Source organism: Zingiber officinale, chromosome 10B (assembly GCF_018446385.1).
Source record: "Zingiber officinale cultivar Zhangliang chromosome 10B, Zo_v1.1, whole genome shotgun sequence".
NCBI classification, from domain to species: domain Eukaryota; kingdom Viridiplantae; phylum Streptophyta; class Magnoliopsida; order Zingiberales; family Zingiberaceae; genus Zingiber; species Zingiber officinale.
In genome coordinates, this window is record NC_056005.1 from 89,580,687 (window position 1) to 89,592,826 (window position 12,140).

Consider the following 12,140-nt stretch of genomic DNA (forward strand, 5'->3'; position numbering starts at 1 on the left):
ATCCGGGCGCCCCGAGCTACGTATATAAGAAGCCTTTCGACATAGCATGAAACACAACTTCTTCTACGATTGCTCTATTGTGCGATGTTCCAAAGACGCTCCTGCGACGCTGCGAATCTCCTCCGACAACCTACAACTCAGTTCATTTCCTTGTTATTCGTATTTTTTATAATTCGTGTACTAAATTGTGTAATACTTTTTGCCAATTATTAGTTATTGCCCAACGAAAGCACTCTCACATGCGGGTCTTGGAGTAGGAGTCAACGAAGGCTCCGAACCAAATAAAATTGGTTTGTTAGCGTTGCTTCAATTTTTCTCTTTCACTGCGTACTCGATTTAATTTACGATTTTTGACGATCGCTATTCACCCCCCCTCCCCCCCTCTAGCGAACTTTATGATCCAACAATTTGTGTACTGATGTAATAGAGAGGCATTCTCGAATTTACAAATGTGATCTTCAGGATCTGTTGCTCCATTGTACTCTCTAATTTACAATGCTTGAAAATGACATGGAAGTTCATCTTAGAGGACGCCTTTTGAAAATGGAGGTCATCAGAGGGCCTTTGCTCAGCCAGATGCAAGAGCTTTCCCTTTCATCAGATCCTGATGTGGTGTCTCTCCTGAAGATTCCAGAGAAGATTCCCTCACAGTCGATATACCGACTTGAATGGTAAATGCAACCGGAGGCATACCTACAAGCTAGGTTGACCTCTGATGAGGCGCTTGCGACACTTTAATTGCTTGGGGACAATATTTTGATAGGAGGGTTAGGCGTCGACGGTGTTAATTGTTGGGGTTGTCTTTGCAACACCGCATGTACCATCATAGCAACCAATTTGTCTAAGTCCTCCGTTGCCTGGTGTCATCTATCTTAAAGTCTCAGTTCAGGTCTTAACTCAGGGTTCCTACATACAACGCTAATTTATTCCTGCCTGAGATCGTCAACGCACGAGTCATCGATGAGTTGGCATCGATGTTGAATTTGTCGTCATTCACCTTAGCATACAGAGGACTGATAGGGTTCTTCGCTAGAGTCTGGGAAGAGAGTACTATAAAGAGAGGGTTAGAATGTTGGCTGGAGGCTCCCCAGTGCAACCACTCGGACACTCAAATTAATTTCCGGTAGAAGACGAAGGAGAACGAAGAACAGTAGTCTAGGATTTTTGGATGCGTATGTGCGCGTACTTTATCTATAGGATCGAGCTACTTTTTATAGAGTTGCGGATATGCTCCACATGATCCGAGATCTACGCTAGCATTATCCATATTTCCTGAAATAAATGACTATGTTGTCCACCTTTCTTGGATTAAACGGTAGGCATTTCTCACATTCTTTGGTGAAAGACTATGTTGTCAGCATCTTCAATGAGACGCAGCTTATTACACAGTCGAGTGTGCCACTCTGATTTGTCAGGGTGATCCAGACTCAAGATTGGCATGGAGTCAGGTTGCTTGGAGACAAGGCTACCGAGAGCTGAGGATGATCCAGACTTGAGATCAGTGTGGAGCCAGGGTTGCTTAGAGTTGGGGCTACGTGGAGCTGAGGATGATCCAGACTCGAAATTAGCTTAGTGCTGAGGTTGCATTTGTTAGGATCAGTTGAGCTAGAGGGGGGGGGGGGGGGGGGGGGGGAATGACTCACTTTGTTTTCTTGATCTTTGATTTTGCACAGTAGAAACTTGAAGTCAATGCTAACTCCGGTATTTACTTGGTATCCACCTCCTCAAGGAGATGACTAGTCCAAGGATCCACTCCACTCACCACACTTCCACTATCCAAAAACCCTCCTTCTCGGAAACACACCGAAGGTGGAGAAACCTTACAACACTATCAACAGTTCCTCTCCAACAGAAACAGATCACACTCACTACAATCAAGAAGAGAGAAGTATTACAAACTTTAAGTAGCGTCTTCCTTGTGCATGAGATTTAAGAACGTGGAGAGGTTGAGCGCTTGAACTTGAAACTCTTGAGAAATCTTGAGCGCTTGAAAGCTTTTTCACACCCAAGCAATAGAACAGTATTTTTTTTGTGTTCGTGCTACGTTTTTCTTCTTTCTTTCAGTGTTTTAAACGTCGAGAAAACTAGCCGTTTCTCACTCTGCCGTCACCGTGGATCGATTGAGATTATGTCCCAATCGATTCACAAGTATTCGTTGGGAGCCATCACGTCAAGATCAACGGCGCAGATTCTTCCATTTACCTTGGATCGATTTGGGGAAGATTTTGAATCGATCCAGACACCTGCTCGCGAAATCGCAGCTTTGTGAATCGATCGGCCGATCGATTCAATCCCTTGAATCGATCGGCTGATCGATTCAGAACGATTCTGTGCTTCGCACAGAATGTTCATGGATCGATCGGCCGATCGATTCAGTACCTTGAATCGATCGACTGATTGATCCAGACGCATTCTGTGTTGCGCAGAATCTTACCAATCGATCAGCCAATCGATTGACTTACCTTCAATCAATCGACTGATCGATTCAGAGGCAATCTGCCACACAGCCATGTCTGAATCGATTTACCAGTCGATCTCTGACAGTGAGCCTAACACACACATAATCTTGTGACTTGCAAGAGCTTCTCTTGCCAAGAATCTGGTCCCCGACCTTCTTGGACTTCTCTTGCCTTGCATCTGGTCTTCTGACCCGTAAGAACTCTTTCTGCCAAGAATTCAGTCCTTGACCTTCTTGGACTTCTGACCTGCAAGAAACTCCTCCTGCAAACTCACAATGCATGTTAGTTCCACCGTATTAACCTAAACTTAAATAATTGTCAACACATTGAAACTTCCAGGGCATGATTGCACCAACAATCTCCCCCTTTTTGATGTTTGACAATCTATTTAAGTTTAGGCTAGTTTCCAATACAATGATAAATAATTATTGTAGCTTGCTGAAATAATAATTGCATAATTGCAGTAAACTTGATTTTAATTTACTGAGATAAGCATAAGTAATAAGCATGAACTTCAACATAGATCTCCCCCTTTGTCAAAAATCAAAAGCAAATAACTCCCCCTCAATAAGTGCACAAAGCAAATATGATAAATACGAGGAGTGCTCCCCCTAAAACACACATATATCAACAGAACATAACAACACTGAAATGTAGAACCAAAAGGAGAGCTTAGCATAAAAGTATATCATACATTCAAAATGAAAGAAAGTTCATAAAAGGGACTCCAGAACAACCATCCATACAACAAATAAAAACATGTCACACAGGAATATAAAACTCGATAAGCTCGTCTCCCGGAGGAGTGGGATCAGGATCAGCAGCTGGAGCGGACGTAGCAGCCGGAGCAAGAACCGTCGCAAAGTCAGGATCAGGGGCATCCTCAGCAGGGGGAACAGGGGCGGTGGATGGACCAGACTGAGACGGGTGAACCGTCACCCACGAGCCCACTAAGTCCACTAGTGTATCTAGAGTCGCCTGCATCGAAGTCTGCTGCTGGACCACGGTATCCATCGTGGTACGCAGGCTGGCTACCTCCAGGGTCAGTTCCTCAAGGCGAGTGGAAACCGTCTCCTCAAAAGTCAGAGAAGCTGGCCCGTGGAACTCCTCCTCAGCCTCATCCTCCGCAGGAGCCACTGCCTGTGCATCCCCCCTGCGACGAGCCCTAGGTCCCTCGCCAAAAGCACGGCCATCACACCACCGAACTCCCCCAGGACCACCCACCAAGCCTGACTTCGTGAACGAATGGGAGGAGATCCGTGAGTAGGCCACAGTCATGGGCTCCAGCCGTCCTCGAGAGACATCGATCTTCATAAACTCCAGCCAGTCTGTGATGATGTGCCTAAAAGGCATGTGAATCGTCTCTTTCACTGGCTGAGTGAAATGAATAATGCAATGAAAGATGTTCAAGGCGATGTTAATGTCCAGGGAATGACGGATGGCATATAGGGCAAACATGTGAGTAGGTCGAAGGACGACCAAGGCACGGGAGACAATGGGAAAAAGGCAGTTAACTATGACTTTGAACAAAGCGGCGTTCTCAGCCGATAATTCAAGAGAGGAGAATTTTTGAACTTGAGCATCCGGCCCATCCGGACGTGGACGACCATAAAAGAACTGATGCATGGAGGCAATGCTGATATGCTCAAAAGGTGGTGGCAACTCATCAGGAAGAGTAGGATAAAACACCAAGTCATTATCGGATGGTAGACAACCTAGAAAAGACTAAAGAATCTCATAAGAGAAGTCCAAGCTCTGTTTTACAACACGAGTTCGATAATTTACACCATCAGAAGTGTGCAAATTATTATAGAATTCGGAGATAAGAGCGACATTGATACTGCCTTCACAGGTTAACAAAGAGTCAAGCTTGTAGTGCTTGAACCGGTTGTATGTATCAAAACAAGAAACCCTATAGTACTGGAGATCAACAGACCTAGGGGTGATTAGTTTGAAAGTATTTTTGCTAAAGTTTTGCTGCAATGCAACATTAGGAAACCTAGGATCAGTGGGAGGTTGAGGACGAGATGGAGGAACAGACGATCCTTCGCCCGATTCACGCACTTTTCATTTCTTTCTATTGAGAAAGAAATACAAAAGAACAAGAGATAGCAAGGGTTTTGCAGCGGAACAGAGAGGGTAAGACAAATGCAAGAACAGAATACGTAATGCAATGCATGAGGAGAAAACAAAAACACACAAGACACACATGGATTAGGTCAAATATAAGAGCAATAACCAAAGAAAAACACTTAGAAAAAGTGTTAAGAACTTTACTTAGGGTTAGGGTTTTGAGTCCTCATTGTGGTCTGCGTCAAGGAGACACGAGAGAACACTGCCCGCTCGCCGAGAGAGAAGGAACAGAACCGGAGGACAGGTGGAAGAGCTCCCTTCGCCGGAGAAACTCGTCGGAGGGAACGAGCGAGACAGGCGAAAGAATCGCCTGGAAAATCGCTTGGGGCAGGACGGTGGTCGAGAGAGAGAAAAGGAGGAGATGAGGGTAAGTGAATCGATTTGAGAACCATTTGATTTTGGGTTTTAATATGGGTTCGAAATTCTCAATCGATCGACCGATCAATTGAGAACAAGTGAATCGATCTACCGATCGATTCATGAGGCTTCTGTGAGAATCGAACAAACGGCTGAATCGATCCATAGATCGATTCAGACGCCTTCTGTGGAAAACCGAAAGGGCGTCTCAATCGATCCATTGATCGATCGAGGTGCTCTGAATCGATCCATTGATCGATTCAGATGCCTTCTGTGGCCAAGTGTGAGCCTCCCAATCGATTGACCAATCGATTGGGAAGCCTGATATTCCTGCACGTCTGAAAAACTTTCAGAACCAAGATTTGGAAAAACACAACTAATTGTACACTACTCCAAAAATCATGAAATTTGCATAGACACTATATGTATGTCCCAAATTATCAAAGAAAAATAAAGTTTAATAAAAATGAACTCGCCTTAGTGAAAACTTACACAAAACCATAAATTATTGAAAACTTCAAAGATATGAGGAAGTTTGTATCTACCTATTTCATAATAATCCCCATCCAATAACACACTTCAACCAATGTTTCAGAAGTGAGTTGTTATATGGTAAATTGAAAATTTCCAATCATAATCGTAGGGCAACGGGCACATGAGTTGTACACTTGCTTTCCCTATGATTGGACAAATAAATGTTTCATGTGAAAGTCATTTTTTTTGACCAACTTAATGCATCATAACAAGCATTATGACCAAGATAAATGTTCCTAACCTCTCACCCCCATCTAAATCACACAGAGAGGACAACCCTATGTGTTTGTGAGAGGCAAAAATTAAGGTGAAGAACCTAAAAGCTTTACCTATAAAGTGACCATGGAGGATTTGATTTAATCAATACAACACATTCCCAATTCTCTTCTAAGAAAGCTAAATTCAACTTCGGGAAGAGGTTTGGTGAAGATATCGGCTAAGTTTGATTTTGATCCAACATAATTTAAAATGATATCACCTTGAGTTACATGATCACGAATAAAATGATGTTTAACCTCTATGTGTTTCGTTCTTGAATGATAAACGGGATTTTTGGTTAAGTTGATTGTACTTACATTATCACAAAGAACTTGAACATTGTTATAGGTAAGTTTATAGTCTTCTAGAGTATGAGTCATCCACAATAATTGTGATACACACTCTCCCATGGCAATATATTCTGCTTCGGTTGTGGAGAGAGCTACACAATGTTGTTTTCTACTTGACCAACTTACTAAAGAGGACCCTAGAAATTGACAGCTCCCACTAGTGCTTTTGCGATCCAATTTGCATCCGGCATAATCGGAATCGATATAGCCCACTAGGTCAAAAGTTTTGATTTTAGGATACCAAAGACCAACATTTTGAGTCCCCTTGAGATAATGAATAATTCGCTTAACGACACTCAAATGTGACTCCTTGGCACAAGATTGATACTTAGCACATATACCTACGGCGAAAAGTATATCCGGTCTACTAGCCGTGAGATAGAGAAGACTTCCTATAGCACTACGATACACCTTGGAGTCAACTTCTTTCCCCTCAATGTCTTTATCCAACTTAGTATTTGTGGCCATGGGGGTAGATATTTCCTTTGCATTTTCCATCCCAAATTTCTTAAATAGCTCTTTGACATATTTGGATTGATGAATGTAAATGCCTTCTTTTGTTTGTTTAATTTGTAATCCTAAGAAAAATGTCAACTCACCAACCAAACTCATTTCAAATTCACTCTCCATGTGATTAATGAATTCATTTAAAAATCTTTATTTGTGGAACCACAAATAATATCATCTACATATACTTGGGCCACAAACATATCATTACCACTATTTTTTAAGAATAAAGTAGGATCAATTTTTCCTCTATGAAACCCTTTTGATACTAGAAATGTTGCCAATCGTTCATACCAAGCCTGAGGAGCTTGTTTTAGTCCATATAAGGCCTTTTTAAGTTTATATACATGGGTTGGATGCTCCAAATTCTCAAATCCCGGTGGTTGCTCAACATATACTTCTTCTTTTACAACACCATTTAAAAATGCTGATTTTACATCCATTTGATACAATTTGAAACCCTTGTGGGCGGCAAAGGCCAACATCATTCTAATTGACTCCAATCTTGCTACGGGTGCATAAGTTTCATCATAGTCCAACCCTTCTACTTGATTGAAACCCCTAGCGACCAATCTAGCTTTGTTTCTCACCACTATCCCTTTATCATCAAGTTTGTTCCTAAAGACCCATTTTGTATCAATAATTGATTTGTTGTTAGGCCTATGAACTAAGTCCCAAACTTGACTTCTTTCAAATTGAGATAATTCATCTTGCATTGCTAAAATCCAATCCGGATCAAACAAGGCATCATCAATGGTTTTTGGTTCTATTTGAGATATTAAGGCAACTTGACCTCCGTCATTTCTAAAGTAAGATCGAGTTCTCACTCCTTGAGTAATGTCTCCTACTACTTGATCTAAGGGATGATTTATATGAGTCCTAGTAGGTCTTGAATCTTGATTTGTTATAATTTTGGGTTCAAGTGGCAAAGGTTCATTTTTCTCACCATCACTTTCTTGATTTTCTTCTCCTTGATGATTTACCTCATTTAGTGTTAGTTTCTCTAACTCAAATTGTAATTCTTCATCGTTTGTTCTTATAGAGTTTGAAGAAGGAGTTTCTTCAAATATAACATTTAGTGATTCTTCAACTAGTTTTGATCTTTTGTTGTAAATTCGGTATGCCTTGCTATGACTTGAGTAACCTACAAGAATTCCCTCATCCGCCTAGCGGAAAACTTTCCCAAGTGATCCTTGGTGTTTAGAATATAGACCTTACACCCAAATACTCTAAGATGCTTAATTGTAGGTTGTTTACCAAACCACAATTCATGAGGTGTTTTTCCTAGAAACCTATGTATTAAAGTTCGATTTTGGACATAACAAGCCGTATTAATTGCTTCGTCCCATAGGAAACTATGTAGTGAATATTCATTTAACATGCTCCTAGCGGCCTCTTGCAACACCCTATTTTTCCTCTCAACAACTCCATTTTGTTGAGGTGTTCTAGGGGTTGAAAACTCATGTTTGTAGCCTTTTTCCATACAAAAACTTGTGAATCTATCATTTTCAAACTCACCTCCATGATCACTTCTTATTTTGTTTATCTTATGAGCCTTTTCATTTTCTACTCTATTACAAAAAGAAATCAAGGTATCTAGAGTTTGATCCTTATGTTTCAAGAAAAACACCCATGTATATCTAGTGTAATCATCCACAATCACAAAGCAATATCTACTACCATTTAAAGAAATATATTTACTACTATCAAATAAATCCATGTGAATGAGCTCTAAAGCATTTGAGGTACTTACAACATTTTTACCTTTATGAGTAGCTTTGGTTTGCTTACCCATTTGACATGCATCACATATTTTGTCTTTTTGAAACTTCAACTTTGGCAATCCGTGCACCAACTCCTTCTTTGAAAGATTTTTGATATTCTTCATGTTGGTGTGAGCGAGTCTCCGGTGCCAAAGCCACGTCTCCTCTTCTTTGGACATGAGACACTTAGCAAACACATTAGTAGCACCAAATAGTTTAACTTGATAAATATTTTCTTTTCTATGGCCTATGAGAACATTGGTGTTTAGTTCACTATGCTTGACTAGGCATTGAGATGAGTTGAACTCAACTCTATACCCCGAGTCACATAGTTGACTAACACTCAAAAGATTAAAAGTCATGCCTTTTACTAGTAACACATTTTTTATTACAAATTTTTCGAAAATTCTAATATCTCATATTCCTATAACTTTTAACTCACCACTATTGCCAAAAGAAACGGTACCTTTACTTTTGTGTCTAAATGATGAAAATTTTGATGAGTCCCCCGTCATATGCTTAGAGCATCCACTATCTACAAACCATGTTGTTGGATGCTCCCCCTTTGCGCATGCCTGTTTAAACACGATGAACCAAATGTTTTGGTACCCACACTTTGGGTCCGGTAGCATCAATAACAAATTGCTTGGGTACCCAAGCTTGAACAACCTTAACCCTTGAAGCATGGTTTCTACTAATTAGAGACATGAATTTAACTTCCTTATCTTGTGATTTAAAACCTAGTTCCGCTTTGTTGTACACACCCCTTTGAGCTCCTAGAATCATGTCTAAGTATTTTGAGCTTGAAGTAAATTTTTCCAGAGCACATCTAAGATCATCAACTTGTGATTTCAATGATAGATTTTCTTTTTCAAGATCATCAACATCACTTTTGTCATTTTCATGAAGCATGCAACTTTCACATGGGACAATTTCATTTTTGAGTGATTTCAATTCATTTTGCAATCTTTTAACCTTCCCTTTTGATTTTGCTAGTGCATTGGTTAAGCATGCAATGGTGGCATACATCTTATCAAGCTTGGGAGAAATTACCTCATCATCACTAGATGATGACTCACTTGAAGACTCCACATCTTCTCCATGACTATCTTCATCTTCACTATCTTCTACATGGCTTAAGGCCATGAGAGCCATGTGCTTTGAGCTCTTCCTTTCATCTTCTTCCGATGAGCTTGATGACGAGTCATCCCATGTGGCTTTCAACGCCTTCTTCTTTTTCTTGATATTTTCCTCTTGCTTCTTCAACTTTGGACACCCCGTTTTGTAGTGCCCCTTTTTCTTGCATTCATAGCAAATTACATCAGTCTTATTCTTAGAATCTACAAGAGATTTACCTTTTCTCTTCTCATCATTGAAGATTTTCTTAACATCCTTCTTGTCAAACTTCCTTGAATGTCTCATCATTCTTCGAAAGAAGTTTGCCATTTTACTTGATGATAGCTCTTCATCACTATCACTATCACTATCTTGTTCGGATTCTGAAGATGACTCCTTCTTCTCCTTTTTCTTTTCCTTGTGCTTCTTTTTGCTCTTTTCACCTGCAACCAAGGCTATACCTTTCTCCTTATGGCTTGTGTTAGCTTGCTCATGCAATTCAAGTTCACAAAATAATTCATCCAATTTCACTATTGACAAGTCCCTTGAAACCTTATAAGCATCCACCATGGATGACTATAAAGAGTTTCTTGGGAAAGATTTTAAAGCATACCTTATGAGATCTCGGTTCTCCACACTCTCTCCAACTGAATGAAGACCATTTAGGAGTTCCTTGAATCTCCCATGTAGTGAGCTTACCATTTCTCCATCCTTCATGGTGAAGTTTTGAAGTTGATTTATTAACAAATCTCTCTTTGCAATTCGTGAATCATTGGTGCCTTCATTTAGTTCAATAAGCTTATCCCACAAATCCTTGGCACTTTTAAAAGGTCCAACTTTGTTGAGTTGTTCCGAGCTTAATCCACATTGAAGAGTCACAATCGCCTTTGCATTTGCTTGAGCCTTCATTTTTTGTTCAACAGTCCACCTTGATGACTCAAGCATTTTTCCATTTTCAGTTGGCGCCATGAAATCCTCCGTGATTGAGAACCACATATCAATTTCGGTCATGAGATAGTGTTCCATGCGGCTCTTCCAATAAGCAAAATTGCTGCCTTCATAGAATGGTGGTCGTGAAGTACTATGTCCCTCCTTCATTGACATCTTGTAGCTCTTTAACTTGTGCTTTCTTGACAATGAATCCTCAAAAGCAAACCAATGCTCTGATACCACTTGTTAGGATCGGTTGAGCTAGAGGGGGGGGGGGGGGGGGGTGAATGACTCACTTCGTTTTCTTGATCTTTGATTTTGCACAGTGGAAACTTGAAGCCAATGCTAACTCCGGTATTTACTTGGTATCCACCTCCTCAAGGAGGTGACTAGTCCAAGGATCCACTCCGCTCACCACACTTCCACTATCCAAAAACCCTCATTCTCGGAAACACACCGAAGGTGGAGAAACCTTACAACACTATCAACAGTCCCTCTCCAACAGAAATAGATCACACTCACTACAATCAAGAAGAGAGAAGTATTACAAACTTTAAGTAGTGTCTTCCTTGTGCGTGAGATTTAAGAACGTGGAGAGGTTGAGCGCTTGAACTTGAAACTCTTGAGAAATCTTGAGCGCTTGAAAGCTTTTTCACACCCAAGCAATAGAATAGTATTTTTTTTTATGTTCGTGCTATTTTTTTCTTCTTTCTTTCAGTGTTTCAAACGTCGAGAAAACTAGCCGTTTCTCACTCTACCGTCACCGTGAATCGATTGAGATTATGTCCCAATCGATTCACAAGTATCCGTTGGGAGCCATCACGTCAAGATCAACGGCGCAGATTCTTCCATTTACCTTGGATCGATTTGGGGAAGATTTTGAATCGATCCAGACACCTGCTCGCGAAATCGCAGCTTTGTGAATCGATCGGCCGATCGATTCAATCCCTTGAATCGATCGGCTGATCGATTCAGAACGATTCTGTGCTTCGCACAGAATGTTCATGGATCGATCGGCCGATCGATTCAGTACCTTGAATCGATCGACTGATCGATCCAGACGCATTCTGTACTGCGCAGAACCTTACCAATCGATCAGCCAATCGATTGACTTACCTTCAATCGATCGGCTGATCGATTCAGAGGCAATCTGCCGCACAGCCATGTCTGAATCGATTTACCAGTCGATCTCTGACAGTGAGCCTAACACACACATAATCTTGTGACTTGCAGGAACTTCTTGTTGGTGCAACCTTAGGTCAAGGTTGATCTGGTTGACCCGACTCGAGTTGACGTGACTCGAGTTGTATTTTGATGTTTGACTTGGAGAGATTGTCGGTGCAACCTTAGGTCAAGGTTGACCTAGTTGTGTTGCATGTTGATGTTTGACACTCGTGAGAGAGTTCTATTCTTGATGTGGGACAAGAATAGATGTTTGGGAGATTATTGGTGCAACCGTAGGTCAGGGTTGACCTGGTTGACCTGATTCGGGAAAAGTCCAAGTATGGAGACTTGGCACGGGGAAAGTCCTGGTGAGTGAAGCCAGGCAGTGGGAAAGTCCTAACTGGGATGTTAGGCAGTTGGAAAGTCTTGGTGAGTGAAGCCAGGTAGTGGGAAAGTCCTAACTGGGATGTTAGGCAGTGTGGAAATCCTGGTGAGTGAAGCCAGGTGGAAAGTCCTGGTGAGTAAAGCCGGGCAAGGGAAAATCCAGATGGATCAGGGATGATCGGACT